Genomic DNA, 11,746 nt, shown 5'->3' on the forward strand with positions numbered 1-11,746 from the left:
ATTCTCGGCTATATATTTATATAGAGGTCAGTTCGTTCTGTGCATCCAAAGTTTTCTCTGTTTGAGAAATCCACCCACAAGGCTCTCTTTTTCTCAAGAAATCCACCCATTCATGCAAAGAACTATAGAATATGTTTTGTGTTAAAGTTCTGCGGAGAGACTCTTCCAACAATTGTGTGGCTGTGGGGTCGACGTATGCCAGTGTCATCTACAGCAACCAAGGGCAAAGTTTTGTGTGAACTTGTCTATGAATTGATGTAATTTATTAATTTGATGCAAGGAGTGTTGTTGACTGTTTGCATTAAACAGAGATTCGATTTAGAGATTTGATATGACAATATTGACACATTATTCTTTGTAAATGCCTATGATAAAGCAACTATTGAGTTGGTACTGTTGACATTGTTGATTTATAGACATGTATTGATGAAGTGGAGTATGATTTCACATTCTAAGGTTTCAGAGATAAGTCTTGCATTACCAAGTATTATTGACTGAATATGCTGATGGATAGACTCTGATGATGATGTTGAATTGACGGGCTAAGTGTTATGTCAGAGAGCTTGACAAGCCTTGATACACTGCTATATTTTTACCACTGTTGGTTTGATCATTGCTATGGCAATGTTGCAATGGACAGAACATGGTTGAGATTGCTCTACTAAGACTGTCGACAAATTTCATTTGCAAAGAAAGTCAAAGATTGACTCTTTTTTTTTCACAGTGTGAGTAGTTTGAATAATTTGAGAAGTACATTAAAGCAGTGAGTCATTTGCTACATTGAAATTGGTACTGTGTTGTCTGCTACAGTGACTTTGAGATATTGGCATCCTACTATTCATCTAATAGTTGCAAGTATTTATAGACCAATTTGTAGCTGAAGATAACATCAGTTCTCTGATTATATTGGTCTGAAATGGATAGAATAGATGATGTATTGAAACTACTGAATAATTTAATACTTTCCACTGTTGATGAGATGGTTAAGATCAACAAAACCTCTCTTTCCAATATTAAAATTTGTCTCCAAAATGCACATGAGAATATTGAGTTTTTGCAGCTTGAGACAAAGTTGCAGCAAGAAGAACTACAGCAATGGAGTCATCATTCTGAACCTGTTTCTGTTCAGAAGATTGAAACAGACTCCCATAAACAGCGAGACAATAATGTTACAGTGCATTTAGATAAAGCAGCAGTTGTACACGCAGATGCAGAAACTCAGTCTGCACTTCCCAAGCCCATCATCAGACCTTGGGAACAGCTTGTCCACAACAAGCACAAAACTGGTCTTGGATATGACAAGGACTTGTCCTTTCATATTCCAGACTACTCAAAGCCCATTCAGTTTCAGAGTGTTGGATTCATTCATGATAGTTCACCTGCTCCTCATGACAGTTCACCTCCAGCTGTTCCAGATTCTACTCCTCTTCCACAACAACAACAACAACCACAGATTGTAAAATGCCAACACTGTGACCGAGTTGGCCATCTGAAAGATCACTGTTTTGATCTTCATCCATGTAAGCACTGTCATAAAACCAGTCATTCTTCACACAGATGCTTCAGAAACAAACGTCCTGCAAGAACAAAGATTCATCTTGGATGGATCACTTCTTGGCAATGGGCATCAACAGCCAAGAAGATATTCCAATCACATGTCAGAACTTGTTCTAGAGTATTGAACAGTCTTGTAGTTGAGTTTTCTCCATCATCTCACCTTGTATCTGACAGGGGGGGAAATGATGGTCATCTACAAGCTTCAAAGTCACATCAAGCGAGCCTGAGCCACAACCTGCCACACCAGTTTCAGAGTTGTAGCCAGAGATAAAGATGCCCTTGAACATGCCTTCAGTTGGCAATCTGGGACACTTCCTCTAGCAGAAGACTTCAGCTTCTTGCCAGTTTTGGAAGAATTCCAGGAACAAAATTGAGAACACTTCCTCTAGCAGAAGACTCCAGCTTCTTGGCAATTTTGGAAGAGTTCCAGGAATTGCATTAAGCATTCCAGAGTTGTTGGTCATCCTTAAACCATCACAGGTTGAGACTTCCCTTTTCAGGTTGAAGTTTTACCTTTTATGCGGGGTGAGACCTCCCTTTTATGGTTGGAGGTTTCCCTCTTTAAAACAATAGGATCACTTCCTCTAGCAGAAAACTTCAGTTTCTTGCCAGTTTTGGAAGAGTTCCGGGAACTGCACTAAGCGTTCCAGTGTTGGTGGTCATCCTTAAACCACCGCCCTTTATACCAACATTTCATAGAGCACATTCAGCCTAGTGCTGCCATGCATTTTTTGCACATTTTGTATTACAATTCTCTTCTTGGACTCATAAATAACCCTTCGGATTAAGGGGGGGAATGTTGGACACCTAATCCTCAATGGATTAGTGTGGAAGCTGAATGGACAAAAGAAGTCCAAGAGACCTTGGGATGTGAAACCCAACGGTCACATAATGTACTATAAATGTATATCATTTGTCAATAAAAATTGTACTTGCATGTTTTATCTTTCATATCTCTCTTGTTGTCCATGTGTGTTTAACAGAAACATTATATATATATATATATATATATATATATATATATATATATATATATCCCGTGATAATACATATATGGTTAATTGAAAATTTGACATGATTAAAGTTTACGTTATAAATCATTGTTATAATAAATTTTCAAAATTTGAACCAAAATTGTAATAGTACACACTTAGTATTTATATTGTTAAAAAATTCTAATTCAATAATTTAGAATAGAAAGGTATCCTTAACAAACTAGTTTAACCGCTTTAGAAAGATGGTAAAATAAAAATGACCATGAATAGAATAATGGACAAGAACACAAACTACCCTTCTTTATGGTTGAGCAATCATATTAGTTCCAATAAAAATTTGGTTGAAAAATAATTTCAAATGCTGACATAAATATTCTTGATTAAGTTTTAATTAATATAGTAAAAGCATGTGTCCCTAGACGGGGTGGTGTGCGTGGAACAAAGCGGGGGTGGGGGTGTGATGTCACTGCCCCACCTAGTGAATGGGCTAGGGGAGTGGCATCTCACCCCTGGTGAGGCTTAAGTGCACATGAACTAGCAGCCAACATCCAGGAGGTAGTACAAAGGAAACATTGTTGGGAGGAGACAAGCATGCTAGCCAAGGAGTTTAAGTGTGCGATGAAGTTATGGAAAGCACTTTAAGCATGCTGTGTGTACAGGGAATGTTGTACAGGTTTAATTTGAGGGAATTGAGGGATAGACTCCAATGATAGGAGGTCAATTTGGTAAGGAAAACATGTGCGTGTGGTGGTTGGAGGTTGGAGGAGTGAGTAGTTCGATTACCAAAGACACTGCAACAACCCAACTATGAGTGTGTTTGATGGAAAAGAGGTAGAAACTACAAGCCTTAAGGGGCATCAACAATAGGAGTGAGACAAGCCTATGTCAATTAATAGCCATTATCGAAGCATAAGCCAGTCTGACTCTCTGGTGGATTCTGAAATTGTTTAAGACAAAAGGAAGGTCCTTTAGCTTTCCTTTGCCAAATTGGGCAACTTTCGGGTTTTTAAAGGTTGTCACTAAGTGTGACAATCTCTGACGACATCTTTATCAGCCTCCGCTAGTTCCTTACCCTCCTCACTAGATTTTACATTGGATTTGGCCTTATTTTGTGATGCATTTGGCATGGTGTCATCCTCTATTTCTATTTTTTGTTAATCATGGTAGTAGTTGTTTCCTTTTGAATATTGGGGAATTTTTTATGTTCGTAGTGCTTTTATCTAGGGTATTATATTGGCTGTGGATTATGTTTTTCAATGGTTTGGCCTGACATTGTGATATAGGTTAGATTCATGAAGGTTTAATTAGTTACTTGAAAGGGCTATTGTAGCCTCAGCCTTAGTGTTCCTACACATATCATGTTTCTGTGGTGAAGTGGTGTTTCTAAGGTGGCTTTCTGGTGGGTTGAATACACCTGAGGTTGATTGTATTTTGTAGTAGTGGAAGGGTGTAGGTTGCATTGGCTTTGAGGTCGTAACATTTCATGAGGGTTGATTGTATGGTTTGGCGGACTAGCAAGGGTTGTTGTGGATATTCATTTGGAGTTGGGTAAGACTAGTATGCAGGTGTAAGGGGATTGTGGGGAGGAAGCTGAATTCGGGTGGCCATATCCCCTATATCTAATAGATACCATTATCTTATGGGGTTGCAGGCATTGGGGTCTAGTTCTTCGTAGTGAAGGGTGTGGTCAATAACTGACCTTCGATCTTCACTAGGAGGAAGTGTGATTCATCGCTAGACTAGTTGTAGGTTAAACAACCATGCCATGTTAAAGGGAATGTGTCATACATGGGGCCACTTATTATCAAGAGGAGACCAACGAGGTAACTCTTGGTTACCTCACCATATAGTAGGGTTTGCTTCACTCTATCAAGAACTTACATCAGATCATATACAAACAAAAAAAACCTAGGTGGAACGAGAGGCATCACCCCACAAAACCTCCCTCTCTGATACTGAGGTGTTAATGGAATGGACAAAATGGATTCCAAACTTGAGGCATACAAGAGGTAGATCTAACCAGTACATGTAGATAGTGGATTCGTACCAACAAATGATCTTTTTTCTTGGAAGAATGTTTCAGGACCTCCATGAATCTTGGCTAGTCATTATCCATTCATTAAAAAAAGTTACCATTCAAACGGGAACTGTAACCTCAAAATAAGAACTCTAGCCAAAAAAAATGAAAAAACAGTCCGAAAACAAAAAGTGTGTATGTTAGAACAAATTTTTTTTTTTCGAGGTAAATTTTCAACATTTTTTAAAAATGGCAGTGAAGACCAATTTTTTTTGCGCAAAAAACCTTGAAAACAGAAAGTGTTGATGCTGGAACAATGAATTTTTTTGGGGTAATTTTTCAACTTTTTTTAGCAATGACATTAAAGATAAAATATCAAGACTCCGAAAAACCTTAAAATTCCAACAATTTTCAAGCATGGCATTAAAGATAAAAATCATGTCTCTGAATAACTTTAAAATTCCAACAATTTTCAACCATGGCGTTAAATATAAAATACTTATAACTATTTTCAACGAGAGCATTAAAGATACAATATCATGACTCAAAAACTTTAAAATTTTGACAACTTTTCAACCATGGAATCAAAACCAAATATCATGACTACAGAAAACATTTAGTTTTCAACATATTTCAACCATGGCATTATGGAAAAAGTATATGACTAAAAAAAACTTTAAAAATGAACACATATAGAAAAGAGTCATTATACTAAGAGTAATTTCTTTTTTAACTGCTAAAATTATAGTTATTTTAAAATCTTAGCCTAAGATAACTTGACATTAAAAATCAACCATCAAATTAACATGCAGTGTAGGCAAACTTAAGCCATTGCAATGAAAACTTAAAAATTAACCTTGAAATTGACATATTGTGCCCCGGATGTGGGTGTCATTAAGTTAGTTAATGGCGAGCCACATGCCCAGCATGGGCTGCCACGTGAGGATTAGGGGCCTTCAATGCCTCTCGCCGCCGAGACTGCAGGCCGAGTGAAGCATAAGGGCAGTCTTAATGAGGGCGCTGGTGGCGATGGCAAACCTGCAGAGCGCATTCAATGCGGGCAAGTTCCGATGGAATGATAATGGGTTTAAGAATGATGGAATGTTGGGGAGCGGAGTTCAGTGTGACGAGAAGGATACTCAGAACTCTGAGCGTAGATGCTGTGATTTGGTTGCTGAGAGCTCGGACGCGGTCCGCTCCATGCTTGTTTTTACTGGTCTTTGTCTATGCTCAATTGAGCTCAGCTTCGACCCAATTTGGGGACAGCAAGTTTCAGGAAGGGAACGCAACAACAGCAGGCCCTCCTCTGCTCTGGAACAGGATAAGGAATTTGAGGATTCCATGGTGCGGCTGCGAGAAAGGATGCCTTGCAGAAGAGGCTCAGGGCATGGAGAATCCTCTCGTCCCCCTGCAGCGGATGTCCACCATCACTGCTGCTGCTGCTATTGTTACAGAAGGGCAGGAGCCACCCCAATTCCAACTAGTCAGTTTCTGGAAGCTGGTAGCTCTAATGATGGAGCACCCATGCTCCCAGCGTTTAGCTCAGTCATTTTTACACTGGGTAGCTCCAGGGACAATGCTGGAATCAATGCACACATCTCAGTGCTTTTCACCAAAATTCCTGAGGAGAATGAGGAAGGACCGCCACTGGTACCTGCTGAGGATCGTTCAGAGAGCAACAAGGGGAAGCGCCCAATGGGGGAGCCATCGAATGCACAGGATAATTCAGAGAGGGAGCCTCAGCAAGCCCCCTTCCGAGCTCGAGAACAAGAGTTGCCAGCCCCCGCGCAGGATCCCATGGCTGTGTGGGATGGCATCCCAGAGGGACAAGGATGGTGTAGAATTCTGGAAGAAAAACCAGAGGACTAACGCACAGCGGCACACCCTCGCATTGGCTTCCTTCGCTCAGGTCGGGTACGGGGTCTTGGTTGATATCAGGTTTTCGCCTTATGTTTTGGTTTGTTTCCTTCCTGTTCTGAGTCATGGTATGGGTTTGGCGTCTTATGTCTGGTATACGTCTTATGTCTATGCTTGTTTCTTGTCTGTTCTGTGTTATGTTCTCGGCGTCTACAGTCTTTCTGGGTTGTGTGTTTTGTGGGATGCCCCTGCGTGGGCCGTTTTGATGCAACATTGAAATATCACCGAGTCATGAATATTGATCTAGTCTGGATATATCGCCCTGCGAGGCAGAAGTCTGAGAATGATAGAGTCACCCAAGAAGCCACAGTTGGCCCTGGGCAGACAGTCTTTTTTGGATGTAAAGTTCACCTGTATATAATAATATAAATTAGTTAGTGTTGTTGAGAAAAAAAAAGAAATTGACATATTGTGGGGGCGGACTTGATCCATTATAACGAAAAAATTAAAATTAACTATCAAATTAACACATAATGGGGTTGGGTTGCTAGTTGAGAATCGACACGGACCACAAGAAAAATAAAATAAAACGAAATAATAAATATGAAAAATACAAAACAGAACAAAAACTAAAACTAAAACAAATAATAACAAGTAAGTAAAAAAATATGTTAAAACATAAAATTAAAATTATGTTTTCTTTTGTTTTTCATATATATATATATTACATTTTTTTTTTTTAATTTTTAATTTTAATTTTATGTTTTAATATATCTTTTTTTATTTACTTGTTATTATTTTTTTTAGTTTTAATTTTTGTTTTGTTTTATATTTTACATCTTTATTATTTTGTTTTATTTTATTTTTTCTTGCAGTTTGTGTTGATTCCCAACTAGCAACCCTATATCTATATATATATATATATATATATATATATATATATATTCGAAAAAAATAAAAATAAAAAATCAATCCCCCTTCGTCGGCCCTTCGAACCTCAGCTAGCGAAGGGCCAATTCCGGGAATTAGCCCTTCGCTAGTCGAGGGCCAAATGATTGTCGCAAGGACGCTGATTTGTCGGCCCTGTGGTGACCATTCGGCCCCTAGCTTGCGGAGGGCCGAATTGGCCCTCCGCTAGCCAGCGTGGCTTCGTCTACCCTGTGTCACTCATTCGACCCACCGCTATTCGGGGACCAAAAGACAGTAGTGATTTTTTTGTTTGTTTGTTGTAAGTCAGCAAAGATTCATTATATTATTAAGAAAGAGTTGCTTACATTTAGGTGGCCTTCGACTCTCCCCACCTCATTGCGACCAGATTTCTTTGCAATGAGAGTCATAAAAAAGCATAAGAGGTATGGCCAGTCATTACATGTATTCCATGGACAAATTGGCCATATGTTCCAAATAACATACAAAATAAAACACAACCTGTGAATTTCATCTTAAGGAGGGGATTTCGAGCTTGATTACCCAGATCAGCTAGAGGGCCACAATATTCATGCATATGATAATCAATATGGGTCAAGCATGCTTCAATTTCTTTCATTCTTTCATTGTTGCGGCATTGATTGTGCCTCATGGAAGCCAACTATTCTAGGATCTCATTATGACCATATTGCACATCATCGATGTATGCCACGATCACATTCATATCCTCATACCTATGCTCACAAAGTATGTCTAGGTTGGACTCGATGTCTTGAAGTTATTTTGTAATTGTGTCTAGAGAAGGTGGTTGTTCCACATGGCCCGGTGAATGCGTTGGGGCATGGGTAACCTCCCCTCCCACGTCAACACCTCCTGCCTCTTCCTTGTTGAGGACTTCCCCCCTGTCAGCCCGTGCACTAGGTTGTCCACGACGTCTGCCACCACAACAGGGATGCTCTCGTTGACATATCATTGCAGTTGACCACACCAAGTGCTTTCCCTACCCAGATCACACCCCATTAGCTATACCTTGCCTGTCGACCACCTGAAGTTGCGACCGACAAGACCAACCACACCTCAACCTCCACACCACAGCAACATTGTGGCTACTAACCACCTCAACAATACCTCTGCTAGATCCAGGAAATAACTCACAAAGACTCCCCGATTCCAAGCAAAGAACTTGTTGTAGCTCGTCTTTCACTATGTACAAAATGCAAAAGAAAAAAAACCATATATCTCAAAAACACCAAAAATCCCATAAAAGAAAAATTAAAATTATTTGGATGGTGGCTTATTTTCAATAAATGGGATTAATGTCGCGTTGAAGCTTCTGTAGGATTAAATAAACTTTTATGTTGCTAGTGGGACTCGACGAAGAAAAGCAAGTGTTAATTATTGGGCAAGTTTAAAGCGCGATATCATCAATTCCACGGGCTTCCCCCACTGAAGAAACCTGACAACACAAACAATGCAGAGGTTATCGATGTTGGTTCCCCCATAAACGGTTTGGCGGTAAAAAAAATTTTATGTGATCAACGATCATGATCATCTACGTCACCACTAGCCAATGGGACTGCTTACCATCATGGGCGCTCCAGTGGGTGGTAAGTGGATTTCACTGGATTCTACAGAAAGCGAGCATGTTTTAACAAGTGAGCGGGATTAATACCATGTCACCTGACACCCCACGTCATCATCCCTATGTCACAAATATGATACCATGTCGTACATTTGTCCCTTCCACATTAAATTTCATTTTTTTTCCCTTAGATGTTTTCCTCGTTTACCCATAAAATCCCATTTTTACATTCATAATCTATTTATTTGTTGTTGGTGTTGGAGCGTACCAAAGTACACTTGCATCAGCCGGCTTGTCAATTTCAAAGTCCAACGTTAGCTAAAGTTTACCATGTATTTATCCACAGTGTACACTTGTTCAATTATTCAAAAATGTCAAAGAAAGTCTCTATGACGGGTTTTGCAACCCACATTCCTCTTATGGACACTGAAAGCAACATTCATGACCCTATCTACACACTAAACTTGATGGAACTGCATCAGAACATCCTCGTTGGTCAAATAGAGTCCCCTGTATATTCTAGAGTTGTAAAGTCAAGATTATTCTTTGTAATTGTCCCTTAGACCTTTTTCTTCCCATAATTTATCACTTGGATGACTTCTTCTCTTTATCCCCAGAAATGTTTTGTGATGAATTCACCAAGGGAGAATATTTTCCAAGTTTATGCCTTGTTGATTCACGAGGCCCTTGATTTTCCACACTTTGAGAATTATACTTATTTTTCTAAAGAAACCCTGGTATCTGGTTTCCAAAACTTGTCCAGAAGAGATTATGCCAAATTGTATTTCCATCTTATGCCAGTTGGACACATTTTATCTCTAGAACAAATTGTGTTTCCCCTAGATAGTTTTGTTGAAGATGTTCAACCAATTTTGCAATTAATCACCAAGGTTTTGGTGAAATAAAATACTTCTACTATTGATTGTGCAATTATAGGAATGTTTAGTTTGGTCATGCAACCTGAAGTGACTCTTGATATACCAAATTTTTGGGAGGGTTTAGTGAATTCTCAATTGTCAAACCTGAATCTTACTGGTTGCTTCAGATTCCCATCTTTGTTGGTTTACTTATTCCTCTATGTTCATGTAGAAAGATTCATGCATTTGGGCTTGAACATAATGGATTCTCATAAAAGAAAACAATCAATGGTGAATTGGACCAAAATTGTACGAAGTCACCCTAACTATGAGGGTTTCCCATATTTCATTGCCTCTTTTATGTCAGTTGTCTATTCTATCATAAACAACTTTGTTCCACCATGTCTCTTGTCAAAATCCCAATCCTTTTTATAGCTCAGCAAAGATGTCAAAGTAGGAGACTGGTTTCAGTTTGAAGATTATGTTGAAATTAGATTGTATGGAGCAGAGGTTGCCCCTTATAGACTCCCATATTTTGTACCAATGAGACTATTTGCATTGGAATTCATTAGACAAAGTTTAAATGTAGATAAAACTATTTTTGTACCAACAAAGAAGGGGTATTTATTCAAGTTGCCCAAAATTGTTGGGCCTTTTATTGTAAACAATAGATAGGCTATGGAGGAAGTAGATAAAATGCTTCAAGACATGTACTTTCAGCAAGGAGACAAATGGTCCTATGATCCTCATCAAATTATTTCAAGAAGAAGGGTGGAGAATTCCTATGCTCCATACATTCATGAATCAAGGCCTGAGATAGAAAAATTGGCTAATGGTGGTCAATTTGAAGCACAAAATGGGATGGAGGTTGAAACTCCCCACCCTGCAGAGAAAGGATTTAAGAGAGGAATTGAAGAGGTCATTGATCTAGATGAAGAAACCAGCCACAGTTCCAAGAAATAAAAACTACATGGCAAGGGAAAGGAATTTGAGCTCGTGGTAGAAAATTCATCTTCTTCAATTGGTTTTCAATTACAATTAGGAGAAGTGAGATGCACACCTTCTTCTCCTATTCTTGAAGGAGCTGAACAAACCTCTATTACTGCCTTGAAGGAGTCATATGAATAGGTTGAAGAGAAGAATAAAAAGATTAGGGAGAATGTGGCTTCTCAGCTTGAAGCCCAATCAGTATCATAGTATCATACCAAATTACTGTCAGCCATGGATTTAGAAATAAATCAACTCAAACTTTCTTTTTCTCATCCTTCTGCTTTGATAGTTTCTTCTGTAGCAGGATTCAAAACTATAAACTTAACTGTGGATGCAAAGGATATTCCATTGCCTGACAAAATCAATCTGCATAGGAAAACTGGGGAACTTATTTACAGTGATTTAAGCAAGGCATCATTGGCAACAAATAAAGAAGAAGCTTTATTGGGGAAGGTAATAAATCAATTAAAATTAGAAAAATCCAATTCTAGAGCTTTACATACCCAGAATGAGGAACTCAAGAAGTTAATTGTTAAGCTTGGGGTAAACTCGAAAGATAAATATGATGTTCAAAAGCTTTTACAGGGGGGGAATCAAAGATTCAAGCATTGAGGAAGAAGTTGAAGTTGCCTGTAGTTGAGCATAAGGCTCCAGAAGTGGCTCAAGTTGAAAATGATCCAAGTGGATATTGGTGGCCACCCGCTAATTCCACTTGGATCCCCTCTAGTGCTTCTTTCAGTTTTTTTTTCAGTTTCCTTAATTATGGCACAATTTACTATTTTTAGCAGTTTTTCGGGTCCTAAACTTCCGGAGCCGTTTTGAGGCCCTAAACGATGTTTTTTGGGAAATCTACCGCTAGCGATTTTTCTATCAAAAAAATTGCCTTTTATGTTGTTGTCCTCGGAGAAATATTTCCAACCGGCTATCATGCGCTTCAAACGGAGATAATATGACCAATTCACGA

The sequence above is a fragment of the Pinus tabuliformis genome, chromosome X, assembly GCF_031772625.1.
Source record: "Pinus tabuliformis cultivar Carrire ecotype Pingquan chromosome X, CPIR1, whole genome shotgun sequence".
Classification (NCBI taxonomy): Eukaryota; Viridiplantae; Streptophyta; class Pinopsida; order Pinales; family Pinaceae; genus Pinus; species Pinus tabuliformis.